This window comes from Loxodonta africana, chromosome 17 (genome assembly GCF_030014295.1).
Source record: "Loxodonta africana isolate mLoxAfr1 chromosome 17, mLoxAfr1.hap2, whole genome shotgun sequence".
NCBI classification, from domain to species: domain Eukaryota; kingdom Metazoa; phylum Chordata; class Mammalia; order Proboscidea; family Elephantidae; genus Loxodonta; species Loxodonta africana.
Window position 1 is genome coordinate 71,300,408 of NC_087358.1, and position 27,874 is coordinate 71,328,281.

Here is a 27,874-nt window from a genome sequence, read left to right on the forward strand (position 1 = left end):
TATTTCCGTGGTCCTCTGGTTAAAAGTAAAATTTTTTCGAAAAGGCAAGAATTGTAATCTAGAGTTCAACATTCAAACCCCCCAGTCCCGCTTCCTTCCAGCCAATCAGGGGGTCACAAATCCAGTGTTTAGGGAGCTCCGTTAGACCCAATTTGAAAAACATCACATTGCGTTCTCCTATTCTCCTCGGGAAAGATTCTCAGGGAGGGCGGGTCCCCCAGTCTCTATAGAAATAAGAAATCGATCGAGCGTTCTATCAATTCCAGGGGGGGAAACTCTTTGGGCAAGCAGTCCTAAAGAGCGTGACTGAGGCTCCCAGGCAGCGTTATTCCTCTCTGCGAACAACTCAACAGCTGCTGCAACACCATCTCCCGAATATTTGCAACCCAGAGCCGCGCGCCCCGCACGCAAAATACCACACCAGCAAAGGTTAATCGGCTGGTGCTTTCAGCGTGGAAAAGGGCTCAGGATCTCATGCATCTTTAATGAGGAATTTTGACAAAAGTCATTATCTGTAAAGTGTTAAAGTTAAACGCGTCACTGCCTCAAATCCTTCAAGAGTGGTCGAGTAAGAACTGACAGAAACCACGAGCTAAAAAAAGGGAAAGACAAATAACACCCCTCCCTCTGCCCTCCCCCTCGGAGTCAAGAGAGTTCCCAAGAAAAGGTGGAGATTGCAAAATTACCGTTAAGTTGTCCGCGTAAAGACTTTTCGGGAGGAAAACAGCAATACACTTTCCCAGATTGCTTTTTTCCCTTGCGACATGGTTCAAAGACTGGAGAAGGAAAAAGTCTTCTAAAAAAAGTGCGACTCGGGAAGGGTACAGAGCAGAAGGAAATGGCAAGCTGGAAGCCCCGTCTTTCATCGCACCCATTACACCCCTCCCCCCAAGAAAGGACAATATCGTGAGCGCAAATGACAAAAATTCCTAGCAAGAACCGGCACCCAGCACCTATCCTAGGGGCCCGCTCGAACATCAAACGCCTGCCCCCGCCAGTACCCCCGCACTGGAAAAGCCGGACGCCGGCGGGGCTCCCTCACCTCAACACCCTTACCCGGACCGAGGCGCGCGGACCGGGTGGCGGCGTGGGGCGGCGAAACGCACATTCCCGGGGCACCTCGCACTTGGGCGTCAGAAGACGACTACATACACGACTGGGTCCCGAGGAGAACACTGGCGACCACCCCGGACCGGAGGCACCCGTTACCCCGGGTCCTGCATATTCCGTCGACCCGAAGTTTCTTGTCATGAGAAGGCGGCCATCAGCCGGCCGCGAAGACTGCGAGAAAAGGCGTCTCGGTTCGGAAAGGCGAGGTGGGGTAGGTCCGGGGGTGAGCGGGCGCTCGCCCCCTCCTCCTGTCAAGGAGCCACGGCCCGAGAGACCCCGCCGCGCCCTCTCGCCCGCTCGGGCGGGGGGTCGTGCTGACAGATCCGCTCGCTGGGCGGCGGCCGCTCCGCCGCAGCCGGTGCGCGTCCCGCTCAAACTGCAGCTCCCCTCCCCCCACAGTCGTCTCTCGCCGCTCCCGCCACATTCCGCCCGCCCCCGCTCACTCGCGGACACCCAAGCTGCCCCCAACCCTGTTTCCTTGGACTTCTGGCAACTGAAGTGAGGGCGGATCCAGTGCCCACTCCCTGCACCCCCCACCGCCTGCCGGTCCCACCACTGCCACCTCCGGAGTCCCGCTCTGCTACTTCTTCAGGCTCTTACCGACTGCGCCAGCCCTGGCGAAGCTCCGCGAACTGCCCTTTGCTAGAAGTAATTTTTGGCGATTTTTTAATGATTTTTCGGCGAAGTCTTAGTGGCGCTATACTCTCGGACAGGTTATCCCGTCTCTCCCGCTAGATTGATGAGATCAGGCATCACTCGAAAATGGCGCCGAAAGCGCTGAGGCTCCTCATTCAAATTCTTTAGAGCCAACCCCGCCGCCCCGGGGCATGCCGGGAACGCGGGCTGCCTCCACAGCTGTCAATATAGCCTGTCAACCCCCCGCCTCTTGCTTTCCCGACAGTTTTGCGCATGCGCAAACTCCTGCCCCAAGCCCCAGGCCTACACATGCGCATAATCATCCTTGTTCGCCGCTCTCCCTTCGCTTCCTTGGTCGCAGCTGTCCCACCTCTTTTCTTGCGCGTGCGTGCAGCGCTTTCTATATTCAGCAGCGGAGGTGAAGCGACCGTGAGGACTGTCAGCCCAAAGGTCCATAGGTCCGTATCTAAATAGACACTTATTCCACTGTTCGAGGTAAACAAACAAGAAAGGGTACAGCTAAGGCGAAAACAAAAGCGACTTTCAGCCAGTGCCTAGACTCCAAGCAGCGAATTTGTTTCTGAGACCTTGTGTATGGATACACGTGTACTTAAAACAGCCCCGCCAAAGTACTGAGCGCTCGCTGTAGTCCAACGTTTTACATGAACTATCGCTGTTAAACCTCAGAACAACTTTATCAGGTAGGTGCTGTTATTCTCTGTTTACAGACCAGGAAAACAAGGCTTAGGGACATATAGTAATTTGACTAACGCGGAACAGCTAGCAAGCACGTGGACGAGTCCAGATCTGTCAGATTCTAGACTCGGGGACATTTTCTACCACGCTGTACTGCCCAATCCGAGCGCACACGGGAGGCGTGGTTGTGTGTGTTTACATCTTTATTGCAGCCTAGGGTTTTTTTTTTTTTTTTTTTTTTTTAGGGTAGGGTTAATGATTACTGAAGTCGGCTAGAGTTGTTCTCGGCAACGGCTGCCTGTTGCGAAGGCGCATTCATTAAATCCTTTTCTCACACCGTCTTGTCCTTAAACATTGTGCTCTATTTTGGGGATGTGAATGGGCAGTCTTTGGGTGTCACTTAGGGTAACGTGATAACATGGCGTGGTACGTGAACTGAACGTAGCAACGTATTCATAAAATACTAACAGCTACCAAGTACTGACTGTACCATGTGCTGGACACTGTGCTAAACGCTTTACATATTTATTGTGCTTGGTGCTCACAACAGCCGTATGAAGATGGTATCATCCTTATTTTACAGATGAGAACATTTAAGACTCAGATTAAGAAACTCCCCCAAAGTTGTAGAACTAATTAAGTGGACCAGACCAAACCAAACCCAGTGCCCTCAAGTCCATTCCGACTCATAGCGACCCTATAGGGCAGAGTAGAACTGCCCCATAGAGTTTCCAAGGAGCGCCTGGCGGATTTGAACTGCCAACCCTTTGGTGGTTAGCAGCTGTAGCACTTAACCACTATGGCACTAGGGTTTTCAGTTAAGTGGAAAAAAAAAATTTTTTTTTTAAACTGGGTGCTTTGATGGGGCGTTGGCAGCTGTGGGATTCGAACCCACGCCCCCGAAGAGACCGGAGCCTTAATCCAGCGCCTTAGACCGCTTGGCCACTCAGTGGAAAAAAGGAAGACCCTCAACGAGGTGGACTGACACAGTGGCTGCAACAAAGAGCGCAAGCATAACAAGGATTGTAAGAATGGCAGGACCAGGCGGTGTTTCCTTCTGTTGTGCATAGGGTCGCTATGAGTCAGAAGTGACTCAACGGCACCTAACAACAACATGATAGAGCATAAGTCATGATAAGGTTGCTCATATTTTAGTACCTTCCTTAAAACCTTAAGAATTCATTTATTTTGGAGAGTTACCCTACCTGCCACCAGGCAAATCATGAGGAAACTTTTTTAAAATTATTATTATTGTACTTCAGATGAAGATTTACAGAACAACCGAGTTTCTCATTAAACAATTAGTACACATATTGTTTTGTGACATTGATTACCAACCCCACGACATGTCAGTAATCTCCCTTCTTGACCTTGGGTTCCCTATTACCAGCTTTCCTGTCCCCTCCTGCCTTCTAGTCCTTGCTCCTGGGCTGGTGTGCCCATTTAGTCTCATTTTGTTTTATAGGCCTGTCTAATCTTTGGATGAAGGGTGAACCTCAGGAGTGACTTCATTACTGAGCTAAAAAGGGTATACGGGAACCGTACTCTCGGGGTTTCTCCTGTCTCTGTCAGACCAGTAAGTCTGGTCTTTTTTTGTGTTAGAATTTTTTCTCCATTTTTCTCCAGCTGTGTCTGGGACCCTCTATTGTGATCCCTGTCAGAGCAGTCAGTGGTGGTAGCCAGGCACCATCTAGTTGTGCTGGGCTCAGTCTAGTGGAGACCGTGGTAGATGTGGTCTGTCAGTCCTTTGGACTAATCTTTCCCTTGCATCTTCAGTTTTCTTTATTCTCCCTTGCTCCTAACGGGGTGAGACCAGTGGAGTATCTTACATGGCTGCTCACAAGCTTTTAAGACCCCAGACACTACTCACCAAAGTAGCATGTACAGCATTTTCTTTATAAACTATGTTATGCCAGTTGAGCTAGATATTCTCCAAGACCATGGTCCCCACAGCTCTCAGCCCAGTATTCGGTCCTTAGGAGGAAACTTTTAAAAATTGCATTGCTCAGATTAGATTTTAACATTGTTTTTGACAGTTGATTTTTTTCCTGATCTCAATTTTCTAAAGAATCCAACAGTTTAAAATCTGAGGTACTGCCACATTTTTTCCAGTGTTTGTTGTAAAACAACTTGCTTTGCCTGGGCTGAACCATATGAGTATAATCATATCACATCACTGGGAGGTTAAATAAGAGAAGGGATATGAAAATGCCTTCAGTACTAAGAAGTAGGGAAATGGAAGACAGCCAGCAAGGTTTGCATTTATTGAGATACAAGTAGAAAAGAAATGGATTTTAACAAATTTGAAATCATCAGGAAGTAACATGGCAGAGTAGTATGTCATATCTCTGGCTGTTTTATGCACTGGCTAAGGAGGTGGGCTGCCTGGGTTTGAATCTCAGATTTGCCACTTACTGGCTCTGTGACCTTAACCTTAGAGTGAGTTACTTTGCCTCAATTTGACCTTTTGTAAAGGAGTAATATTAGTATCTCATTGGGTTGTTGTAAAGATGTAAATGAGATAATATTTTCAAGACATCTGAACAGTACATAGCATATCAGTAAATGTTAGCTATTGTTTTGAAACAGTCATTAATACTGATCTTTTAAAGTGGCTTCTTCAATAGGTGTTTTAAAAATAAAACTACAATTGGTGCCTTGAGTTGTTTGCATTCTTGTTTTAGCCCCTTAAAATGATAAATCAGCCATATAAATCATATATGAATAATGATTTGTGTCAGATCAATATAAGGATATTAATTTACCATTTCCTAAGAGTAATATATGGAAATGGAATAGTTTTATTTCTTTTTCTGTTTATTAAAGGAAAAAAATTAGGCGAGTATAAAATATAAAAAGAAAGAAAAGCCACCCAAATTTCTAACATCCAGACATAAACATATATCCTTTGTACTTCAAAAATAAAAAGTACTTGTGGCGTGAAAAGGCAGCCCTGGTGGAGGAGTGGCTAAGCGCTTGACTGCTAAAGGAAACGTCCACAGTTCGAACCCACCAACTGCTCGCTCCACGGGAGACAGATATGGCAGTCTGTCTCTGTAAAGATTTACAGCCTTGGAAACCCTGTGGGGTAGTCCTTTAGGGTTGCTATGAGTCAGAATCTATTCAATGGCAACCAGTTTGGTGGGGTGAAAAGCCTAGAGAATGTCTGGAGAAATGGTGTGTTAAGGGAACTTATTTGCAGGATTGTATTAGAACTTCGTGAACTGGTAAATAACACAGCCTGGCATCCACCTGTAGAATTTTTATCTAGGTATAGTCTATCAAGAGTATTCTACAGTCTGTAGAATTCTAGATGTTGATAAATAATAACATGTACCGAGTACCTGGTATGTATGTATTTTCCTGTTGAATCCTCATAATAACTCATGAGGTGGGTGCCAGTTATTCTCCGTACTTTGCATGGACTACAGTTTGTGTTCCCCACGTGTCTGTCAGTCTGTCGTACTGTGGGGGCTTGCATGTTGCTGTGATCCTGGAAGCTATGCCATTGGTGTTCAAATACCAGGAGGGTCACCTGTGGCTGGACAGGTTTCACCTGAGTTTTCAGACAAAGACAGACTAGGAAGAAGGACCGGCGGTCTACTGAAAAGAATTAGCCAGTGAAAACCTTACGAATAACAGCAGAACATAATCTGATATAGTGCCGGAAGATGAGCCCCTCAGGTTGGAAGGCACTCAGAAGTAAGACTGGGGAAGAGCTGCTGCCTCAAAGTAGAGTTGACCTAATGAAAGAGCTGAAGAAAAAAATTCAAACCTCGGGTTACAATACTGAAGGATTCTACGGGGAGAATATTAAATGATGCAGGAAGCATCAAAAGAGGATGGAAGGAATACACAGACTCACTCTGCCAAAAAGAACTGGTCAACATTCAGCCATTTCAGGAGGTGGCATATGATCAGGAACTGATGGTACTGAAGGAAGAAGTCCAAGGTGTACTGAAGGCACTGACAAAAAACAAGGTTTGGGGAATTGACGGAATACCAACTGAGATGTTTCAACAAATGGATGCAGCCCTAGAAGTGCTCACTTGCCTATGCCAAGAAATTTGGAAGACAGCTACCTGGCCAACCAATCTGGATACTGAGCAAATAATCTAAGAAGCTGGACTATATTAAGAAGGACAGGGCATCAGGATTGGAGAAAAGACTCATTAACGATCTGCATTATGGAGATGACATAACCGTGTTTGCTGAAAGTGAAAAGGACTTTAAGCACTTACTAATGAAGATCAAAGACTACAGCCTTCAGTATGGATTATACTTTAACATAAAGAAAACAAAAATTCTCACAACTGGACCAATAAGCCACATCATGATAAACGGAGAAAAGATCGAAGTTGTCAAGGATTTCATTTTACTTGGATCTACAATCAACACCCATGGAAGCAGCAGTCATCAATCAAAAGACGCATTGCATTGGTCAAATCTGCTGCAAAAGACCTCTTCAAGGTGTTGAAAAGCAAAGATGTCACCTTGAAAACTAAGGCGTGCCTGATCCAAGCCATGGTATTTTCAATCACGTCATATACATGTGAAAGCAAGACAGTGAGAAAGGAAGACCTAAGAATTGACACCTTTGAATTGTGGTGTTGGTGAAGAGTATTGAATATACCATGGATTGAAAAGTTTGGCCAAAAGAATGAACAAATCTGTCTTGGAAGAAGGGTGGCCGGAATGTTCCTTAGAGGCAAGGATGGCAAGACTGCATCTCACATACTTTGGACATGTTGTCAGGAGGAATCAGTCCCTGCAGAAGGACATAATGCTTGGTAAGGTAGAGGGTCAGCGGAAGAGAGGAAGACCCTCTATGAGACGGATTGACACAGTGGCTGCAACAATGGGCTCAAGCATAGCAACAGTTGTTAGGATGGGACAGGACTGGGCAGTATTTTGTTCTGTTGTGCATAGGGTCGCTATGAGTCGGAACCAACTTGACAGCACTGAACAACCACAACCATAAAGTTTATGTAGAGGTCACTATTAGAATATTTAAGACCACTTAATTTAAAATATTATTTAATAAACAAAAAATCTTTAAGTAAAACTTCTTGATTCACTAAAATGGGGGAAAACAAAATCAACATTGTTACTGTGCTTGATTGGAAAAGATGGTCTTTTGAAAACTATGAATTTCATCTTTGACCACAAGGGGGCGCAGATTCCTGAATAAAATCTGAGAGAGAGAAAAAAAAAAAGAGGGGTTTACTTTAAACCATCAGATTCATGGGTAAAACACTAATAAGAAAACCTGTTCGGAACATGAATACTCCACAAAGTGGTGTACTTTATGGAAGAAAGCATTTAATTATTAGGTACTCAGGGCAATAGTTTTCAGGTTTCTTGCATCTTCAAAACTGTGAAGAGCTTAATCCCACTGCTCTCCTTCCACCTACCCAGTTTGCAGCTCAGCACACTCCTCTTTGCTTGTCACAGGAGTAGAACTGAAATAATAATTTTAAATCTGGGTTTTTACTTGGAAATTGGAATGCAGTTGCCAGCAAATGGTAAACATGGGTAGTGTGGTGAGCAAAGGACTTGAAGTTTAGTGACCTGTTCCTGCTGTTTCTAATGAGTAAGCTATAGCTGATAGAGGATTGACTTCGACATACTAACTTACTTAATAAAACAGTGAAAGCTATAGATCTGTTTCGTTTTCAAGAACGAGTGAAGACTCCCAAGAAAAAAATTATGAATAGTGACTTGAAAACTGGAGACCCAGGGTGGCATGGATGGTTAAGTGCTCCACTGCTAACAGTTGGAACCTCCCCTCCCCAGAGAGTAAGTCTGGTGACCTGCTTCTGAAAGGCCACAGCTTAGAAAACCCTAGGAAGCAGTTCTACTCTGCACACATGAGGTCACCATGAGTCAGAATTAACTCCATGGCACCTAACAACAACAACCAAGTTTTTAAGTTGTTTTTAGTGGTCATGGAGTTGATTCTGATGCATAGCGACCCAGTGTGACAGAGTAGAACTGCCCCACAGGTTTCCTAAGCTGGAATTTTTATGGGAACGGATCTCTAGGCCTTTTTCTCCCATGGAGCTGTTGAGTGGGTTCAAACTGCCAACCTTTTGATTAGCAGCTGAGCGCTTAACCATTGCACTACCAAGGCTCCTTGAAAATTTAGTATACACTAGTAAATGTTTTAAAAACTATTTGATTAATGAGTTCTTAATGTGCTTTGAAATTTCTTTATTCCTTGTTGATCTTGTTTTTCTGAAGAGTACTTAATTTAAAAAAAAAATCTTTTTATTTGGAAATTTCAAATTTACAAAAAGTTGCAAAAATTTAAAGTTCAATGTACATCTGTATCATTTGCTTGCTTTCATGCCTCTCTCTTTATACATTTGTTTACATACAATTTTTTTTCTGAACCATCTGAGGTTAAGTTACATACAACCTGGCCCTTAACCCCTAAATACTTATTTCCTATAAAAAAAATAAGCTTCATAAATTTATATTGAAACATTGTATTCTAGTTTTGTAAGTTAACTTAATAATGCCTTTTATATAGCATTTTCCCCTTCAGTACAGGATCCATTTTAGGGTCAGGTATTACATTTAGTTGTCCTGTCTCTTTACTTTGTAACATGTCCACAGCCTTTGTCTTTTATGACCTTGACATTTTTGATGACTACAATTCTACCTCCCCCCCTTAATAGAATGTGCCTGATTTTGCATTTGTCTGATGTTTCCTCATGATTAGATTGATGTTATGTGTTCTCAACTTGACTACCGCACAGGTGATATTTTGGCCTTCTCAGGGTATTATCTCTGGAAGCATATGACAGCCATCTGTCCTTATTGTTAATTTTGATCACTGTCGTGGGTTGAATTGTGTCCCCCCAAAATATGTGTCAGCTTGGCTAGGCTTTGATTCTCAGTAAATCAATTTTGGCAGTTCAAGTCCACCAGCTGCTCCTTGGAAACTCTTTGGGGCACTTCTGCTCTGTCCTATGAGGTTGCTATGAGTCGGAATCGACTCGATTGCAATGGGTTTGGTTTTTTGGTTGTAAATCCTACCTCTAGGATGTTAATGAGGCAGGATTAGAGGCAGTTCTGTTAATGAAACAAGACTCAATCTGCAAGTTCAGATTGTGTTTTAAGCCAATCTCTTTGGAGATATAAAAGAGTAAAGTGAGCAGAGACACAGGGGACCTCATGCCACCAAGAAAGCAATGCTGGGAGCAGAGCGCGTCCTTTGGATCTGAGGTTCCGGTGCTGAGAAGCTCCTAGAACAGGGGAAGACTGATGACAAGGACCTTCTCCCAGAGCCAGCAGAGAGAGAAGGCCTTCCCCTTTAGCTGGAACCCTGAATTTGGACTTCGAAGCCTCCTAAACTGTACGAGAATAAATTTCTGTTTGTTAAAACCATCCACTTGTGGTATTTCTGTTATAGCTGCACTAGATAACTAAGACAATCACCTAGCAACGAAAGTCACTGTGTAGCCTAAATATTCCACTGTATAGTAACTGTTTTTTTTATTCCTAGCAATTAACAAGCAATTTGTGGGGAGATTTTTGAAAATAAATATCCTGCTCCTTATCACAATTTTCCCTTAAGTAAAGCATCCATTACTGCTGATACAGTTTTACCGTGATGGTTGTAAAATGATGATTTAACAAATCTAGTGCTCCTCCTGCATTTTCCAGTTGGCCTACAATATTCTACTGCAAGCAAAGGGCCCTCCCGTGTCTCGATTCTTCAGTTATTATCTGCATGAAATTATAGATTCCGGTGCTTTTCGATTTCTGTATTTGCCTCTTTTTATGTATGCTTCCCCTTTCTCTTAATGTATATATGTTTATATACAATTCTCTTCTGAACCATTTGACAGTAAGCTGTACCAACATCATGGACTTCACCTTTAAATACTTACGTATGTATTTAATAATTTTGGTGTTCTAATTGTCCCAGATTTAGCTGTGGGAGCACCTTCAGTCTTGCTCCTGTGTCTCTGTAACATGCCCACATCATTTTGGGGGAACATTTCCTTATTTTTCTGGTATAACAAGATGTTCCAGGTTCATTGTGTACCCACCCTGCCCCAGCTATGGAATTAGCTATTTATCTAAGGAGCCCTGTTTCCTGGTAGTGGAAAATGGTATTAGATACCAAAGCTAGGTGTGCTCATTGCCACTGAGGTGTCAAATATGTATGATAATTCTAGGAAGTATATACGCACACACACACTTACATACATACAAATACATATACAATGATATAGATTTAATTTTGAATTAATTATAACTGGGGTGATAACAGCAACATTTATAAAGTTCTGAATAAAGGAAGATGAAATCATAATCCATTAACTACACAATTCATGTCATTTCCATTTTTTCTTTTGGCTAATCTGTATATCTACATAATTTTATACGGTTGTATGATACAGTTTTCTTTGAACTTTTTTCACTTAACATGTCACAAGCATCTAAGTTATTATATCATTTTCACAATCTTCATTCTAAATTTCTCTGCTACATATCATTTAGAAGATTTTACCATTCCTCTATTGGTAGACATTTGTTTCCAATTTTACAAAATAATTCTGAAATGAACATTTTTATACATATGCCTTTTCTAATTTATTTTCTTGATTGACTGGAAAATTTCTCAGAATTGGGAATAGTGGCTTTGGTATATGTTTTGATATCTACTGACACTGATTGATTAATTAATTAACCTACTGATTAATTTACCTGAGTCCATACCAGAATTGGAGCCCTGGTGGCGCAGTGGTTAAGAGCTTGGCTGCTGAACAGAAGTTAGGTAGTTCGAATCCACCAGTCACTCCTTGGAAACCCTATGAGGCAGTTCTACTCTGTCCTATACGGTCACTATGAGTAGGAATTGACTCAGTGGCAATGGGTTTAGTTTTTTTTATTTCTTTAATACCAAAATTGGATAGAGATGAAAAATCGGTAGTCCCTTTTAGTAAAAAGCTGAAAGTCTAATAAAAAGAAGAGAAACTTTAAAGAAATTATAATGGGAAAAATGTATAAGAGGAGCAGTTACTGTGGGTTAGGAATAGGTGTCTCAGGAAACTTCTTTGGGAGGAGTGACAGTTGAGCTGTGTCTTGAAGGATACCTTGGTTGAGCCTGCAGATTGTTATGTGTCATCCCCATGTAAAAGAGAACAGAAATCGGCCGTAGAAGGCATTTTAAGCATAGTCCATGGAGTATAAGAAAACAGTATGGTCACTGCTGGGCATGTTCAAGAAAATTCAAGTAGTTTGTTGTGATATGTAGCCTAGGTGCCCTTGTAGGAGTCAAGAAAAGTCAGCCTGATGAAGCTGCTAGAGGTCACATTATGAAGGGCCTTGCAGGCCACCTTTATGTTGATATAATTGAAAAATCTTAAACCAGTGAGTAATATAATCAGATTTGCATTTCAGAAATTTACTTTGAGCAAGGGTATGGAAAGCAGATCAGAAAATGCAAGAAGGTGGTAAGGAATTCTTCAGAGGAAATAAATACTTGGACTAGAGAAGTACAGTGGGGGTGAACATACATGAAGTATAAAAGGAATTGGATTTATTTATTCAGTACTAATATAAATATTCCAAAGTAGCTACTTATTTAGCACCTACTCTGTGCTGTGTACTATGCTAGGCACTGAGCATATAAACCAAACCAAACCCATTGCCGTGGAGTCAGTTCCAACTCACAGCAACCCTATAGGCCAAAGCAGAACTGCCCATAGGGTTTCCAAGGAGTGGCAGGCAGATTCGAACCGCCAACCTTTTGGTTAACTGCCAAACGCTTAAGCACTGCACCACCAGGGCTCCACTGAGCATACAGGGGTAGACAAAACAGTGACAGCTCCTTCCCTTATGGTCTAGTCTAGTGAGAGAAAACAGACATTAATGTAATAATCATACAAATCGCAACCGTGATCAGTACTATAACAGAAAAGTGCAGGGTGACATGAAAGCGTACACCATAGGCAACTAACACTGGAGATTTATGTAAGACCTTTCTATGGTGGGGCGGTTAACATGAGACTAGAAAGATGAATAGGAATTAGCTAGGCCAAAAACAAAGGAAGAGCATGTGTCAACATCCTGAGTAGGAAGGACCAGAAAATGCAAGCCCATATGGCTGACGCAGAGTAAGTAACAATGGAGAAAGGTGAAAGGTAAGACTAAAGAGGTGTAGGAGCTAGATGTGCAGAGCCTTGTATATGGGGAGGAGGGAGAAGGAGGTATGCAGCACGACTTCTAGGTTTCTGGTGTAGGCAGCTGAGTAGCTACCAGTGCTGTTTCCTGAGAGAGGGAAAATACAACAGGTTTGGTTCATTTTGATATGTGACATGTTGATTTTGAGATGCTTGTGGGCTAAGTACATTTCCCTTCTCCCCCACCTTAGAGATAACTGGAGATGGGGTTGGGACTGGATTTCTGGTTTGTTGTTGTCAGGTGCGTTGAGTCAGTTCCGACTCATGGCGACCCCATGCACAACGGAATGAAACTCTGCCTGGTCCTGCGCCATCCTCACAATTATTGCTATGGATGAACCCATTGTTGAAGCCACTGTGTCAGTCCCTCTCGTTGAGGGTCTTCCTCTTTTTTGCTGACCCTCTACTTTGTCAAGCATGATAGGGACTGATCCCTCCTGATAACATGTCCAAAGTAAGACATAGTCTTGCCATCCTTGCTTCTAAGGTGCATTCTGGCTGTACTTCTGGTTTAGAAGTCTGGAATTTAGGGAAAAGGTCTGGTTTGGATATTGTCTAGATTTAGTAGTTGACAGATTACTGTAGATGGTAGTTTAAACTCTGGGATTGGGTGAGATCACTGAGGGAGGTATGTAGAATGATAAAAAGGCTTACCACAGAATCCCAGTAAACACTGTTTGGTAGCTATACAAATATTTAAAAATGTATACATGCGAAAATTCACCATAAGTAGTCAAAACACAAGATAAACTTTGAAAAATATTTGCAACATGTAAAGGAGATCCAAACCAAAACTAAATCCACTGCTGTCAAGTCCATTCAGACTCACAGCAACCCTATAGGACAGAGTAGAACTGCCCCATAGGACTTCCAAGGCTGCAATCCTTATGGAAATAGACTGCCACATCTTCCTCCCGCAGTGATAGTGGGTATGAAATATCAACATTTAGGTTAGCTGAGCGCTTTAACCACCACACCACCAGGGCTCCTTATAAAGGAGATAAAGGGTTAATATTCTCAACATATAAAGAGATGTCTTTAAGAAAAAAAGAATAGCTCTGTATACAGTTAACAAAAGAAAAATTATAATTATTGAAAAAAATTATAAATACAAAACTATAATGGTATAATTACTTACCTATCCATCCATCTTGTATTTATAAATGTAAAGTTGTAAATTATTTATAAATGATTTATAAAATTGTAGATTTATAAATACAAGATGGATGACTACAACTACTCATTAAAACACTCAGAGGAAAAATAGAAGAAAAAATTCTTAGCCCATATTAGGTTATAGTATAGTAGACTACAGCATAGCACTGTATGGTTCCCAGGCTGTACAGTTTGTGATTGGCCATTAGCAACAGTGCCAAGGAAGAAAGGCCTGTCAGTCTGCTGCCATAAAGATTACAGTCAAGAAAACTCTATGGCGCCCAGTTCCACTCTGTAAGACACGGGGTTGCCATGAGTTGGAATCGCCTCCATGGCAATGTATTTTTGGGTTTAGTATAGTACAGTTAAAAAGATACAGGTTAAGAAGCCAGTCTAAAATGTGGCATTGTTGACACTGTGAAACTATGCTTTGAAGGAACATTAGTGTTCTATGAACTAGTTAATGATTCTTAAACTTTGAGATTTGCTGAAAGTCATAGACCCTCTCTCTATAATAATCCACAGATGTAAAGTATTGGTATATAATTTCAGAGATGGGTGATGGTCCATGGAGTTCCTGAAGCAACATAAAAGAACTATTCGTACCTGTGGTAGGCATTGTAGCAGCTCCCTTCCCCCACAGATGTCCATACTCTCATCTCCAGAATCTGTTACATTACATTGCAAGGGATAATTAAGGGTTTTGATGGGATTCAGGTTGTTAATCAGCTGACCTTAAAGTAAAATGACAATCCTGGATTATGTGAGTGGGCCCAATGTTATCACAAGGGTACTTTAAATGTGGAAGATGGAAGTGAGTCAGTGTCAGAGTGATGCAAAGTGACAAAGACTCAACTGGCCATTGCTGGCTTTGAAGATGGAAGGGGCCATGAGCCGAGGGATGCAGGCAGCCTGTAGTAGCTGAAAGGGCGAGAAAACGGATTCTTTCCTAGAGCCCTCAGAAAGGAAGACAGCTCTGCTGACGCCTTGATTTTAGCCCAGTGAGACCCGCTTTGGACTTCTGACCTCCAGAAATGTAAGATAATACATTTTGGTTATTTTAAGCCACTAAGTTTGTTGTAATTTGTTACAGTAGCAATTTGTCATTAGTTGCCTTCAAGTCAATTCTAACTCATGGCCATGCCATTTGTGCAGAGCAGGACTGCTCCACAGGGTTTTCAAGGCTGTGATCTTTACGAGGCAGATGGCCAGGCCTGTGCTCTGAGGCATGTCTGGGTGATGTGAAACCACCAACCTTTCAGTGAGTAGTAGAGCACTCAGCTGTTTGCGCAACTGTTCCTATTCCTATATAGTCATGTGCTGCATAACATCCATTCAGGCAACATGGTCCCAACCTCCATATAGGTATATACAATGGTTAGTTATAACAGATGGGTGCTGCTCTGCGCTGTGCATCAAAACATTATTATTACTATATTATTATGTTAAAGATGTTTTGGTGTATCTGGTATTATTATGTTCAAGATGTTTTGGTGTATCTAGAAGTGTTTCCTTAATGTTTTTTAAATGAATAGAAAGGTACGCTATATACTAAGACGAACATTTGACTAACTGATGTTAGATAGAAGCTGTACCTAACTGTTCTGATTTATGTACAGATTTGACTTAAAGACAGATTCAGTAATGGAACTCTTTTGTAATCTAGGGACTACCTGTATATAATATGGTGTTCACACAACATCCAAATCACACAACATCGTATTTCACAGAACATATTGTGGACATCAAGTGACATATGACTGTATTAGCAATAGGAAACTAATGTAATACGTAGACAGCCATTTTGTACGTGTGTTGATGTGTGGCTATGGTAGTGAATACATACATATAGACACTACATACATACGGAAAGAGACATATTTCCTGGTTTTGAAAGTTCCATAATGGCAGGGACTGTGTCTGTCCTTGTTCCGTGTCCGCAGCACAGTTACTGGTATTTATGAATATTTAATGAGAATGAATGATATTCAGCAAAGAGCAACACGGACACTAATTGCTCTGCCACCTGAACAAATCTGAGAATCACTGGTTTTAATGTTTGTTTTATGTGTTCTTATAATCTGTGAGTTAAAATTATAAATAATGTAAAATGGTAAATATTTGTTATGTATTGAGTGTGAAGGCTGTTTTCTGGTTGGGATAAATTGATATTTACTGAGTACCCATTATGAACAAGATATTCTGTGTAAGACTGTTTTATACTTGTTTATTATGTGTTTAAAACAGTGTGGTATAAATGGTTATGTTTAGGCTTTTCCCCCTCCCCAGGAATATTATAACTAGTCAGCTAGAAGAATTATAATAAAGGCAAAAAAGCCAAGTGTTAATAATGGCTAGTTTAAAAATGTTTCTAATCTTGGAAACAACTTAAGTGTCCTTCAGCAGATGAATGGATAAACAAAATGTGGTGTATCCATACAATGCAGTATTCAGCTCTAAAGGGAAATGATGTTCTGATATGCACACCACATGGATGAACCTTGGAAACACTACATTAAGTGAGATAAGTCAGACACAAAAGGACAAATACTGTGTGATCCCACTTATGTGAAATATCTAGAATAGGTACATCTACCAGGACAAAATAAGATTTGTGGTTATCAGCAGATGGGGGAGGAGGGAAAGGGGAGTGAAAAAAAAATTTGGCATCAAGATTTTGTGTGTGCGCATGGTGGGGGGTTGATTCTGAGAAAAAGGCATTAATAAGCAAAAATTAATGATTCAGAAGAAAATATAGCAGTATCAAGTAAATTACGAATAAACCAAATAAAAGTTTTAAATGTGTCATATATCCATAACCCACCTACTGCCGATAGCTATTTAGTTTCTACAGTTTTTTATTTTTCAAATTTAGTATTTACCTGGAATTTTCAAGTTAAACTTCTAATCATGTTAAGCACATATATTTTAGTTTTCAAAATACCACACTTAGGTATTTTTCTGTGCCTTTTTTGTTTAATAATTTGATAAAAAGTCGTTCATCTTTTTTAGGGCTGGCCAAAAACTGTTCAGTGCAATATAGCATCTAGTCTACTACTAAAATCATGTACCTGTACAGCATTTAGAGGAGACCTGGCGGCACTGTGGTTAAGTACCTGCCTGCTAACCAAACGTTCAGCCGTTCAAACCCACCAGCCACTCCATCTGTTTCCACAAAGATATTACAGCCTTGGAAGTCCATGGGACAAGTTCTGTTCTGTCCTGTAGGGTCACTGTGAGTTGAAATCAACTCAAAGGCAAGGTTTTTTGTTTTGTTTTGTTTTAATACAGTTAACTGAAATTCGTTGGTAGGAATATGAGTTTTTCCCACAGATTAACCCATCCACATCCTCTTTTTAAAATGCAGGCTTGCATTTTTAGATGTTGAGAATATCTTTGTTTTGTTAAATAACTTTGATAATTTCTTTTCCCTATAGCTTTTTTTTTTTTATTTTTATAGCTAAGCAGAACCCTGGTGGCGCTCCTTGGAAACTCTACGGGGCAGTTCTACTCTGTCCTATAGGGTTGCTATGAGTCAGGATCGACTCTACAGCAACGGGTTAACGGGTAGCTAAGTACATATTAAAAAACAATCAGAAAATCCTCCTTAGAGGTTACATAAGTGTTACATAACTAAGTGCTTTAAGTAATTAGGTATCAGCTTAAGTGAACACACTATTTACACACATAGGTTTATTTTGCAGTTGGGTAGATTGTTTTAATGAAAGATCAATATAAGTATAATGCATAAATGTTTCAGATGACCCTCAAAATAGTTTCTTTTCATCTTATACGATTTTTAAATTGTCAGTCTTACACTGAGGAAAAATTTATACAGAAAATGTACTTCTGTTTTGGGAAATACACTTTGCATGGCCTAGAGCTTCCATTTTTAGAAGTGGTTAGAGCAAATTCATATACTACATAGCATTTTCACTCTGATTCTGTCCAGACTGTGGTGCTTTAAGGTTTTTTTTTTTTCCTGTATGAAGAGCTGCTTTGCTTCAATAATTTGGTCACAAATAAAAGGACTGAACTAAATTTGTTTATGAAAAAAAAAATTTTTTTTTAAATAATGTTTAAGATTTATTGAGAAAGTATAAACTTTTTTTTTTCCTCTACCAATAAGGATATCTGGACAGGGATAAATACATTTGTTTCAATTATCCACTTTCTAAAATTAGTGTGAAAATGCTGGCCTTAGATCAACTATTAAATACGATGTTTTTTAACATTGTTTTTTAAAATGATGTAAATTCCATAAGAGCTTAATAAAGGAAACTTAGTCCATTTCTAGGTTTGGAATCATAGCATCTTAAGGTTAAAACATGCCACCCATTGTTGAAATGCCTTCTGGAGCTACTGGGGAACAGTATGGTCCCACCCACCTGTGAGAACCCTTTGAATCTGACCATTACTGTTTTCAATCCTGAAAACAACTGGATTTCTCCCTCTGCCTCCCAAACATTCTTAGTTTCTTTAATAGTTCTACGGTTTTACACCATTTACCATCTTCATTCCTTCTGGTCACTCTCCAGTTTCACAGGGCCCCTCTCAAAAGGTGACACCCAGATGGCAAATCATACTTTGTATGGTCTGAAATCTATCCAGGGTTGGTTATTAACCTTTTGTTTCCTGGCCATTAAAGTCTTTATATTTGTAGAGCAATTTTAGATAATAAAAAGGACTGATAAATAATAGAAATGGATCTATTCTTGACAATTTATAGGAAGAAAATTATAAAGTTTTAACACAATAAACTACATTGAGTAAAAAAAAACTTAAAAAAATTACAACTCATGGGCTTCTCAGAGAAATTCCTGACTTGGGATGAATCTGGGCCTGGAAGCTGGGGAGGGTAGGGAACCAGGAATCTATTAACATTCCTTTCTTATGTTTAGTAAACAGAAGTAAAATTGAGACCCTCTGGTCTACAGTAGGATATGGCTGAGGATGTGTGACCAGTTTTCCAAGACAGCTGAGACTCATGCTATGTTTCTATTTCTAACTGATAAAAATTATTTCTTGTAGACCTAATCTGTGGGGAAATAAGGAGAATAAAATAAAATACAGCACATTCTCTTTTGGCCAAGAAATGCTTATGTGTTTAAAACAAATGAACTTGTTAAGGCAGCTCTGGAAGAAGTAATTTATTTTAAATAGGTGAACAGTTTATAGCTCTTGTGGGAACAATTTTTCCTTGCTTTTCTTCATCATAGGATTAGGCCCTATGTTTTTAATTTAAGTCCTTTAATTTTTGCTGTTAACATTTAATTTACTTGATGACCCCATACTGTTAACTTTTGACCTAGTGAACTAAGGACAACATATACAAACTGCATTCCTAGTTTTAAAGAAACTCTTAAAAATAATGAGATGGGTCTGATATGAAATAAGATTAAATTCATTTCAGCTTTCCATGTACAGAATTATCATACATATTTGATCAAAGAACTTTTTCCCCTTACTGAAGGGTGTACCTTTATGAGCATTGAGATTTTTTTTACGGCTAGATGTTTATGCCATTGGCAAAACAATCCAAAGCTGACGTGACTTAACTGTGGTACTTTTAATAAACTTCAAGACTGTGAATGTAGTACATTGGATACAAAACGTAACAAATTCTTGTAGCATGCAATTAAATATAATGATCCTCCTGTCTACGTTTATTTATATCCAGATATCCTTTTGTTTTATATAAAGTTGAAATTCCTGAAGTTGAGTCCTTTAGAAGTAAAAAATGGTAATAGATGCAGTTGTTAATTATGATAAAGTTCCAGGTTCCTTCTTAAAGCACTTGGTGTAAAAATACTTTTCACATGGCTTTAGTTTGTACTTAAAACTTGAAGTGTAGACTTGCTTTTGAACATTTTTTCCCTAATTATAAAATACATGTATATTAGAAAAAAATTGAGAGAAAAAAAAACCGGAATGATTGGAAGGATTGCTTCTGAAGGCCTCTTGACAATACACTGCTCTCCCCTTTCCTTCCCAATAAGACTCTGTCTTTTGTATATTAATGTTACTGGATATCATTCATTTAGGGTTATTGAATACCGTACTTTATAGTTATTCTTCCCTAGGAAACTGCATTTTAACATCTGATGGAATAAAAGGTTCTGTCTTTCAGGCATCAGAGAGCAAAGTAGGAAACACTTGGGGATGTAAAGCGACCTCTCCTTTCTACTTAAAAAAAAAAAAAACCTAACTTGTTCCTGTTGGATAGATTCCGACTCAAAGTGACCCTATGGGACAGAGTAGAAATGCCCCGTAGAGTTTCCACGGCTGTAAGGTTTACAGAAGCAGACGCCACATCACAGATCCTGTGAACCAAGTGTCCCAATGTAGCATTTGCTTCTGTAAAGATCACAGCCTTGGAACCCCCTAAGGGGCAGTTCTACTCTGTCCTGCTGGGTTGCTGTGAGCCAGAATCAACTCATTGGCAGCAAGTTTGGTTTGGTTTTTGTTTAATGTTTGCCAGAACCCTTTCAATGAATTGGTGGCAGAATTCTGTGTTGGATGGAAAAATAGATTTATTACAAGAGATTTATGTCATTTCAAGGCTTTTTATTTTTTCTTCAAAGCAGAAATAAAGGATGATAAAAGGGAGCAGTTACAGGATCAGAGAGAAGTTTAACATATTTATAAAATGTGGAGAGTCAGCAGAGAAGAGATTAAAAAGAAGAAATAAAAGTGAAGCAAGATTCTGTAGAGATGAAAGTGATCAAGGGTGTAGGTAAAGGTATTAGAGAATGGATAACTCCTCCTCTGAGACTAGAAGGAAGGAGAAGGAAGGAGGTGATAGTCATATGTAAATGTGAGGCAAGAAGTTGAGAGAGTTTGTAGCTGGTAGTTTTGATTTTTCCTTAAGAAGGCATAAAAAAGATAAGGGCATAGGTGCAGTAACAGTTTGAGTTGAAGTAATGGTATAAAAATGTATGCCCTAGGGAATGAAGGAATTACCTAGGGGACAAGGTTATTAGCAGAAGAGACTGCCGTACCTGGGAATCTAGGTGAGACAGGAAAGATAATGAAGCTATGTGGGAGATCGTGGTTTAAAAGGAAAGGTGAGAGTTGAGGAATGGAGGTGAACATCAGGTAAAAAGCAGGTGCTTGGGAGTTATGGAGTGAAAAACAGGAAGGATAAGTGGTGTAGTCATGGATCGGTGTACTGGAGTTCAGGCTGTGAAGCAGTTTCCTGGAAATCAGAAGGGTGAAGATGTGGCTTTGGATATGGACTGCTGAATGAAGCAGAGTGGTTGTGAGAACTGGTAGAATTCATGGTGGTTGGGTGGGTTGCCCATGTGGACACTGATGTGGCACATGATGATGGCAGCAAATGCAGAGGGGACAGATAACTGTGAGTCAAATGCCAAAGTCCCCAGTGAACAGGGAGGGAATGACGGGACAACTAAGTAATGAGGATGAAAGCGGAATAGAAAATTGCCAAGATTGTTTGATCATGCCTTTTTTTTTTTTTTACCTTCTCAATAACAGCCCTGAAAGCAAGGATTCTGTCTTATTCAATGCTGCATGTATTTCCTGAATTAATGAATAAGCAAATAATGACATCATGTTGACTAAGTATGGCAGGAAAAAAATTTTTTTTTCATAAAAAGCAATTAATATTAAAGAAAATACAGTGAAACCTATGAGAGCCGGAACTCAATGGGACTGCCTTGTTTTTCTTGGTCTTGTAAGTTTTCCACCTTTGACAAGGTGCAGTCTTACCACTTTCCTATCGCTCTCTATTAGTGGAAAATATTTGAGTTTTCCTTCTCTGACAGGTGTCCGAGATGAAACGGTATACAGGTTCCAGCTTTCACAGGTTTTACTGTACAGATGAGCAAGACATAGAAAAAAATTAATAACCTCAGGAATAACCAATGTTAACACCTCATTAATAAAGTTTCATATCTGTTTTTTCTTCACGTACATGTGTATTTTTTTTTCCCCTAGCAGTAAATATTTAGCTACTTTATTGGCTAGATAAGTATTTGGTTATGGAATATTAGGCTTTGTCCTGATTTAACCAGTTACTGATTTGGGGGCCTTTTGTTGATTCCAGTCCTTCTCTACTGGTAAAAGGAACAACCTAATAGCTACATTTTTATCTTATTTCCTTACAATGGAGTCTTAGAAGTAGATTTTCTGATAGGGTCTTTAAAACCCAAACAAAACTCATTGTTGTCCAGTCAATTCCAACTCATAGTCACCCTATAGGTCAGAGTAGAACTGCCCCAAAGGGTTTTAAAGGAGTACTGGGTGGATCTGAACTGCCAACCTTTTCATTAGCAGTGGTAGCTCTTAACCACTACGCCACCAGAGTTTCCAATAGGGTCTTTAAGAGGGAGACTGTTTATTTCTATTTTAGATGTATTTCTAACAAACTTGGAAGGACTGGGAAGGCTTCACAAAGTAAGTGATAGCTCAGCTGGATCTTGAAATGTGAATAGGATTTCACACATGGGAGCCCTGGTGGTGCAGTGGTTAAGAGGCTGCAAACCAAGGGGTCAGCAGTTGAAATCCACCAGCCGCTCCTTGGAAATCCTATGGGGCAGTTCCACTCTGTCTGTAGGGTCACTAGGAGTTGGAATTGACTTGACAGCAGCGGGTTTGGTTTTTTCATACCAGAGTACCTGATATATTTGGGGAATGTTTCTATAGTATTAGGGTTTGTGGTTGGATGGTGGCAGGAGTTAAAATTGTAAAGAAATGTTATGAATCCGATCGCTAAGGAGTTTTGCTTTTATCTTACAGAGAAAGTGGTTGTTGTGTTCATTAATTAAATGCCAGTGATGCGTGTGATAAAGTCATTATTCTGTAAGTATCTTAGCAGTTCAATATTTTTAATGTAATTTTTATTGATATAAAACAAGTTATAGACTTCACAGGTCATTAGTGTATATGTCACTGAATTTACGTCCATATAATTAGTACGCGGAAACCCTGGTGGCATAGTGGTTAAGTGCTACGGCTGCTAACCAAAGTGTCGACAGTTCGAATCCACCAGGCGTTCCTTGGAAACCCTATGGGGCAGTTCGACTCTGTTCTATAGGGTCGCTGTGAGTTGGAATCGACTCGACGGCACTGGGTTTGGTTTTTTTTTTTTTTTAATTAGTGCCCAGATCAAGAGAAAGAACATTACCACAACCCAGAAGTGCCCTCATGCCCCTTCCAATCATACAACCCTAGCCAAAGGAATAAGGATAGATTTTGTGATGTGATGAAATTTGTGTTTTAGGAAGGCAATTCTGGCTGTAATACCTGGAATGGCTTACACTGAAGACAGAATGATGGCGAGAAACCAATTATGAAGATTCTACATTGTTTCAGTGGTTCAAGTGAAAAAGGGGCCTGGGAATGGAGAGTATAGTGTTCATAATGATGACCCTAAGTCACTAAGAAAAGATTAAATTATGTTGTTAATGCTGTAAATATTTTCTTAAAAATAATTTTTTAAAGTTTTAGGTTAGGAATAAGCAAAAACAAGACGGTGCCTTGGAGCTCAGTACTTAGCTTTTTTCATTTGTATATTTTATAGTAGTAATTATATAAAGGCTTTTTGTTGTTATTGGCTGCTGTCAAGTTGGCACCTGACTCAATGACCCCACGCACAATAGAGCAAAACACTGCCCAGTCCTACCCATCTCCATGATTGGCTGCAGATCGGACCATTACGATCCATAGGATTTTCACTGACTGATTTTCAGAAATAGATAACTAGGCCTTTCTTCCTAGTCTGTCTTAGTTTGAAAGCTCCCCTGGAATCTGGTCAGCATCAGAGCAACATAACAAGCCTCCACTGAAGGACAAGTTGTGACTGCATAGTGCATTGACCAGGAATTGAACCCTGGACTCCTGCACGGAAAGTGAGAATTCTACCACTGAACCATCACTGCCCTCATGTATAAAGGCTTAGATAGTATAGAATCAATACTGGGCCTGACACAAGAAAAACCCAACAACTCTGTAATATACTTCAGAGTCTGTTTTGACATTTTAGGGTGAGAGTTGTAAAATACATCTGACATTGTTAATAATTATTACTGGATTGACTGGCCTCATCTGGCTTAGAGTAGGAAAGCAGCTAGAGAAACTAAATGGCTTGCTGTATACCACACTGCAGAACAGTCGCAAAGTTGGGACTATAGTTTGGGTTTCTTGACTCCCAGTTGGGGGCCCTTCCATTTATAGCAAAAGGAAAAGAGTTACATGTAACAAGAGATGGTGTTTACTCCCTCCTGGACCACAGAACCCTTTTTAAACTGTGCTAAGAACAGTCTTTTTTCTTTCTTTTCCCCTCTCCTTCCTTTCAACCTTTTTATTGAGGGGGCAGAGGGGTGTAAGTCATAAGCACCCCTCAGATCTCAGAATTAATAGGTTAAGAATATTTTAGTGCTATCCAAGAAGCAAAGTATACCGTTTTGAATTTTCTTGTCTCTCAAATCTGGCACACAGGCATACAGCTGAGGACAGTATCATTTTAGAATGCAATACAGAGAAGACATGAGGCAGACTGCTGGGAAATGAAAAAGCCAGAATAAAAATAAACAAATCAGTGCTTCCTAAATGAAGACTTCTTTGGTAGAAGAAAGAATATAGATCACAAGGTGAGTTAGCAGAGGTCCCTGATTTGTAATTTTTTAAGATTTCCATCTAGTGATATTCTAAGATACTTATCAAATTATGAGTTTTATCATTTCTTCTTAAATCTAAAAACAAGCCAGGAGTTCAAGGAGTAGGCACAGAGTGACCCTATTTTATTCTGTAAGCTTCTGGTTCGAGCTGTTAGGCAGACAAAAGAGATTCATATAGCTTTTATGCTCTCTTCTTATAAATGACATATTTGGTCATAAATGCTAATATTTCAGGAATGGGAAGGATTTGACCTGGTCTTGTCTAATAAGGTTTACTCAAGAATAATGCACTTATGTTGTTAGCTGTAGGTTCAAGCATTAGTTCTTGCTCCTACTCGGCAGTCTGGTATTGGCATATAAAGGAGTTACATCAAATTTAGTTTTAGCCTGCCAATCTATCTGGTATAGCATTATCCTTCATATTCAGTTTAAAAATCATGGGGCTCTAAAATCAACATAACAAAGTATTAATAGGCTTATACAGGCAGAGTAATAACTGTGTTACAAGAAACTGAGCAGAGATTAAGTGTCTATGGTTTGAATTACATATTCTCACTAGGAATGTGTTTTGTAATTGTGATTTTTCAGGTGATTCATTTTAAACCGTTAGAAAATTGTGAGGGAGAAAGGGAAGGGATAATATCCAAGTTAGATGTATAATTCACTTGGTTACCAGGGGATTTTAAATTACTTTTTCTCGGTTACATTTTCATTTGGTAGACTTAACAGTTTTCTGTCTTCCATTTTACTTTGTAAAAAAGCATGGCCGTGCACAGGTGAGAAAACTGAGGCTCAAACAGGTTGTGTTTTAATATGTGGAGGAGTCTGATGTGTATCCAAGTTTATCTGTCCCTGATATCTATGTTTTTAACCACTGTTCTTAGAATAAAATACATTGGTGTATTATAGAACAATTCTTACCGACACTCATCTCTGCCCACAAAAAGAATTACTGAAACACCCACCATCCTCAATTTCTTTCTTTCCCTCCCTCTCACTTTTTCTTTTCAGAGTGCTCTGTAGTTTTTAATGCCAGTAAATATTCTAAAATTATTTCTTTCATTAGGAAGGGGATTAAATATGTTGCCAAAGTCGTCTAGCCTTATGCAGAACTACATCCTAAACTTATCCTGTGGTATGTTATTCAGCTACTGCATTATAGTTCCTTAAATAATGAGCTCTAGACTGAGCACTGCTTAACAAATCATATGAGCAAGACCCAAAGAATCAAACTTTTCCATGTAGCTCAACTGTATCCCAGAACAAAACTCAATAATATTTATAGGAATAGAAAAATATCCAGTGCCCAACAAGATAAAATTCACATTGCCTTGTATCCAATCAAATCACACTTCTAGAGATAAAAATGACAGTGTTTGAGATGAAAAATTCACTGAATGACATTAATGGCAGATTACACATTGCAGAAGAAGATATTTATGAACTTGAAGAGACAGCAGTAGAAACCATCCAAATGAAATGGAAAAAAAATGAATTAAAAAAAAACCAAACAAAACATTGATGAGCTGTGAGAATAATGTCTAGAGGCTTCATATATGCAAATGGAGCCCCCAGAGAGAGGAGAGAGGTAGGGGAACAAGAGATATTTGAAAAATAATGCCCAAAATGTTCTAACTTTGATGAAAACTATTAAAGAACCCAAGAAACTTCTTGCATCCCAAGCATATGCACACACACACAAAGAAGAAAACCCACACCAGCGTACATCAGAATCACACAGCTCAAGATCAGCGATGGATGACAGATTTCTCATCAAAAACACTGCAAGTGCAAAGACAGTGGGACAACATCTTTAAAGTTCTAAAAGAAAAACACCCTTAACCTAGAATTCTATACCCAACAAAATATTCAAAAATAAAAACAAAGATGTTTTTAGAGCTAGGAAAACTGAAGTAATTTATTGCTAGCAGACCTGTACAACAAGAAATGTTAAAGTCATTCAGGAAGAAGGAAAATGATACCAAATAGAAATACTGATCTTCTCAAAGAAATGAAGAGCACTGGAAATGGTAATTACATGGATAAATATATAGGATTTTTTTCTTATTATTTAACCTCTTTTAAAAAGAACCAACTAAACAACAGTACTTACAGCATTGTGGGATTTACAATATGCATAAATAAAATATATGACAACGAAATAAAATAAAGGCTGGGGGTGAAATAGAATGTACTATCGTGAGGCTCTTCTGCTATATGTAAAGTGGTATAATATCATTTGAAGGTAGAATGTAATAAGTTAGAGTTGTAAACTTTTACCCCTATATAAGGTCCCTGGGTGGCACAAACGGTTTGCTCTTGAGTACTAACTGAAATGTTGATGGTTCAGATCCACCCACTGACACCATGGAAGAAAGGCCTTATGGTTTGCTTGTGTAAAAATTATAGCCAAGAAAACCCTATGGTGCAATTATACTCTGTAATACATGGGGTGTCATGAATCAGCTTGACTCAATAGCATTGGGTTTGGTTTTGGTTTTTTTTTAACACCTAAAGCAACCAGTCCAGTTGGGCCAATCATGATAAATGGAGAAAAGACTGAAGTTGTCAAGGATTTCATTTTACTTGGATCTATAATCGACGGCACTGGGGTCTGGGGTGGGATAATCAACACCCATGGAAGCAGCAGTCAAGAAATCAAAAGGTGCATTGCATTGGGCAAATCTGCTGTAAAAGACCTCTTTAAAGTGTTGAAGAGCAAGGATGTCACCTTGAGGACTATGGAGCGCCTCACACAAGCCATGGTGTTTTCAATCACCTCATATGCATGCAAAAACTAGACAATGAATAAGGAAGACCGAAGAAGAATTGACGCTTCTGAATTGTGTTAGCGAAGAATACTGAATATACCACGGACTGCCAAAAGAATGAACAAATACGTCTCGGAAGAAGTACAACCAGAATGCTTCTAAGAAACAAGGATGGCAAGACTACGTCTCACATACTTTGGACACGTTGGAGGGATCAGTCCCTGGAGAAGGACATCACACTTGATAAACTAGAGGGTCAGCGAAAAAGAGGAAGACCCTCAATGAGGTGGATTGACACAGTGGTTGCAACGATGGGTTCAGGCATAGCAACAATTTTGAGGATGGTGCAGGACCTGGCAGTGTTTCGTTCTCTTACACATAGGGTTGCTATGGGTTGGAACAGAAACAACAAGGCAACCCGTAGAATAACAAAATAGTTATAGCTAATAAGTCAACAAAGGAGATAAAATGGAATCATAAAATATACTTCATCCAGGGGATTCTGGGAAGATGGCAGCATAAGTGCATCTAAGAACCTGACCCTTGCCTCACAACCAACAAGAAAAGCAACTAGAAGTCTGTAGTCAGCCCTGTTAGAATTCTGAAATGGTGAGCAAAGACCTACATCAGGGAGCTTCATACTGAATCAAAAGAAGAGCAAATA

The 27,874-nt window shown here is 39.9% G+C and overlaps 1 long non-coding RNA gene across 2 annotated transcripts; it reads left to right on the forward strand.

Annotated features, from left to right (window-relative positions):
* The first annotated feature begins 1,532 nt into the window (after positions 1 to 1,532).
* LOC111751344 (uncharacterized) lies at positions 1,533 to 27,874 on the forward strand. Of its 2 annotated transcripts, XR_010318212.1 has the most exons (4): positions 1,533 to 2,447; positions 22,560 to 22,622; positions 23,044 to 23,671; positions 24,261 to 27,874. It is a non-coding gene; the product is annotated as an uncharacterized LOC111751344 (long non-coding RNA). The 2 variants fall into 2 exon arrangements; XR_002786421.2 differs by lacking the exon at positions 23,044 to 23,671.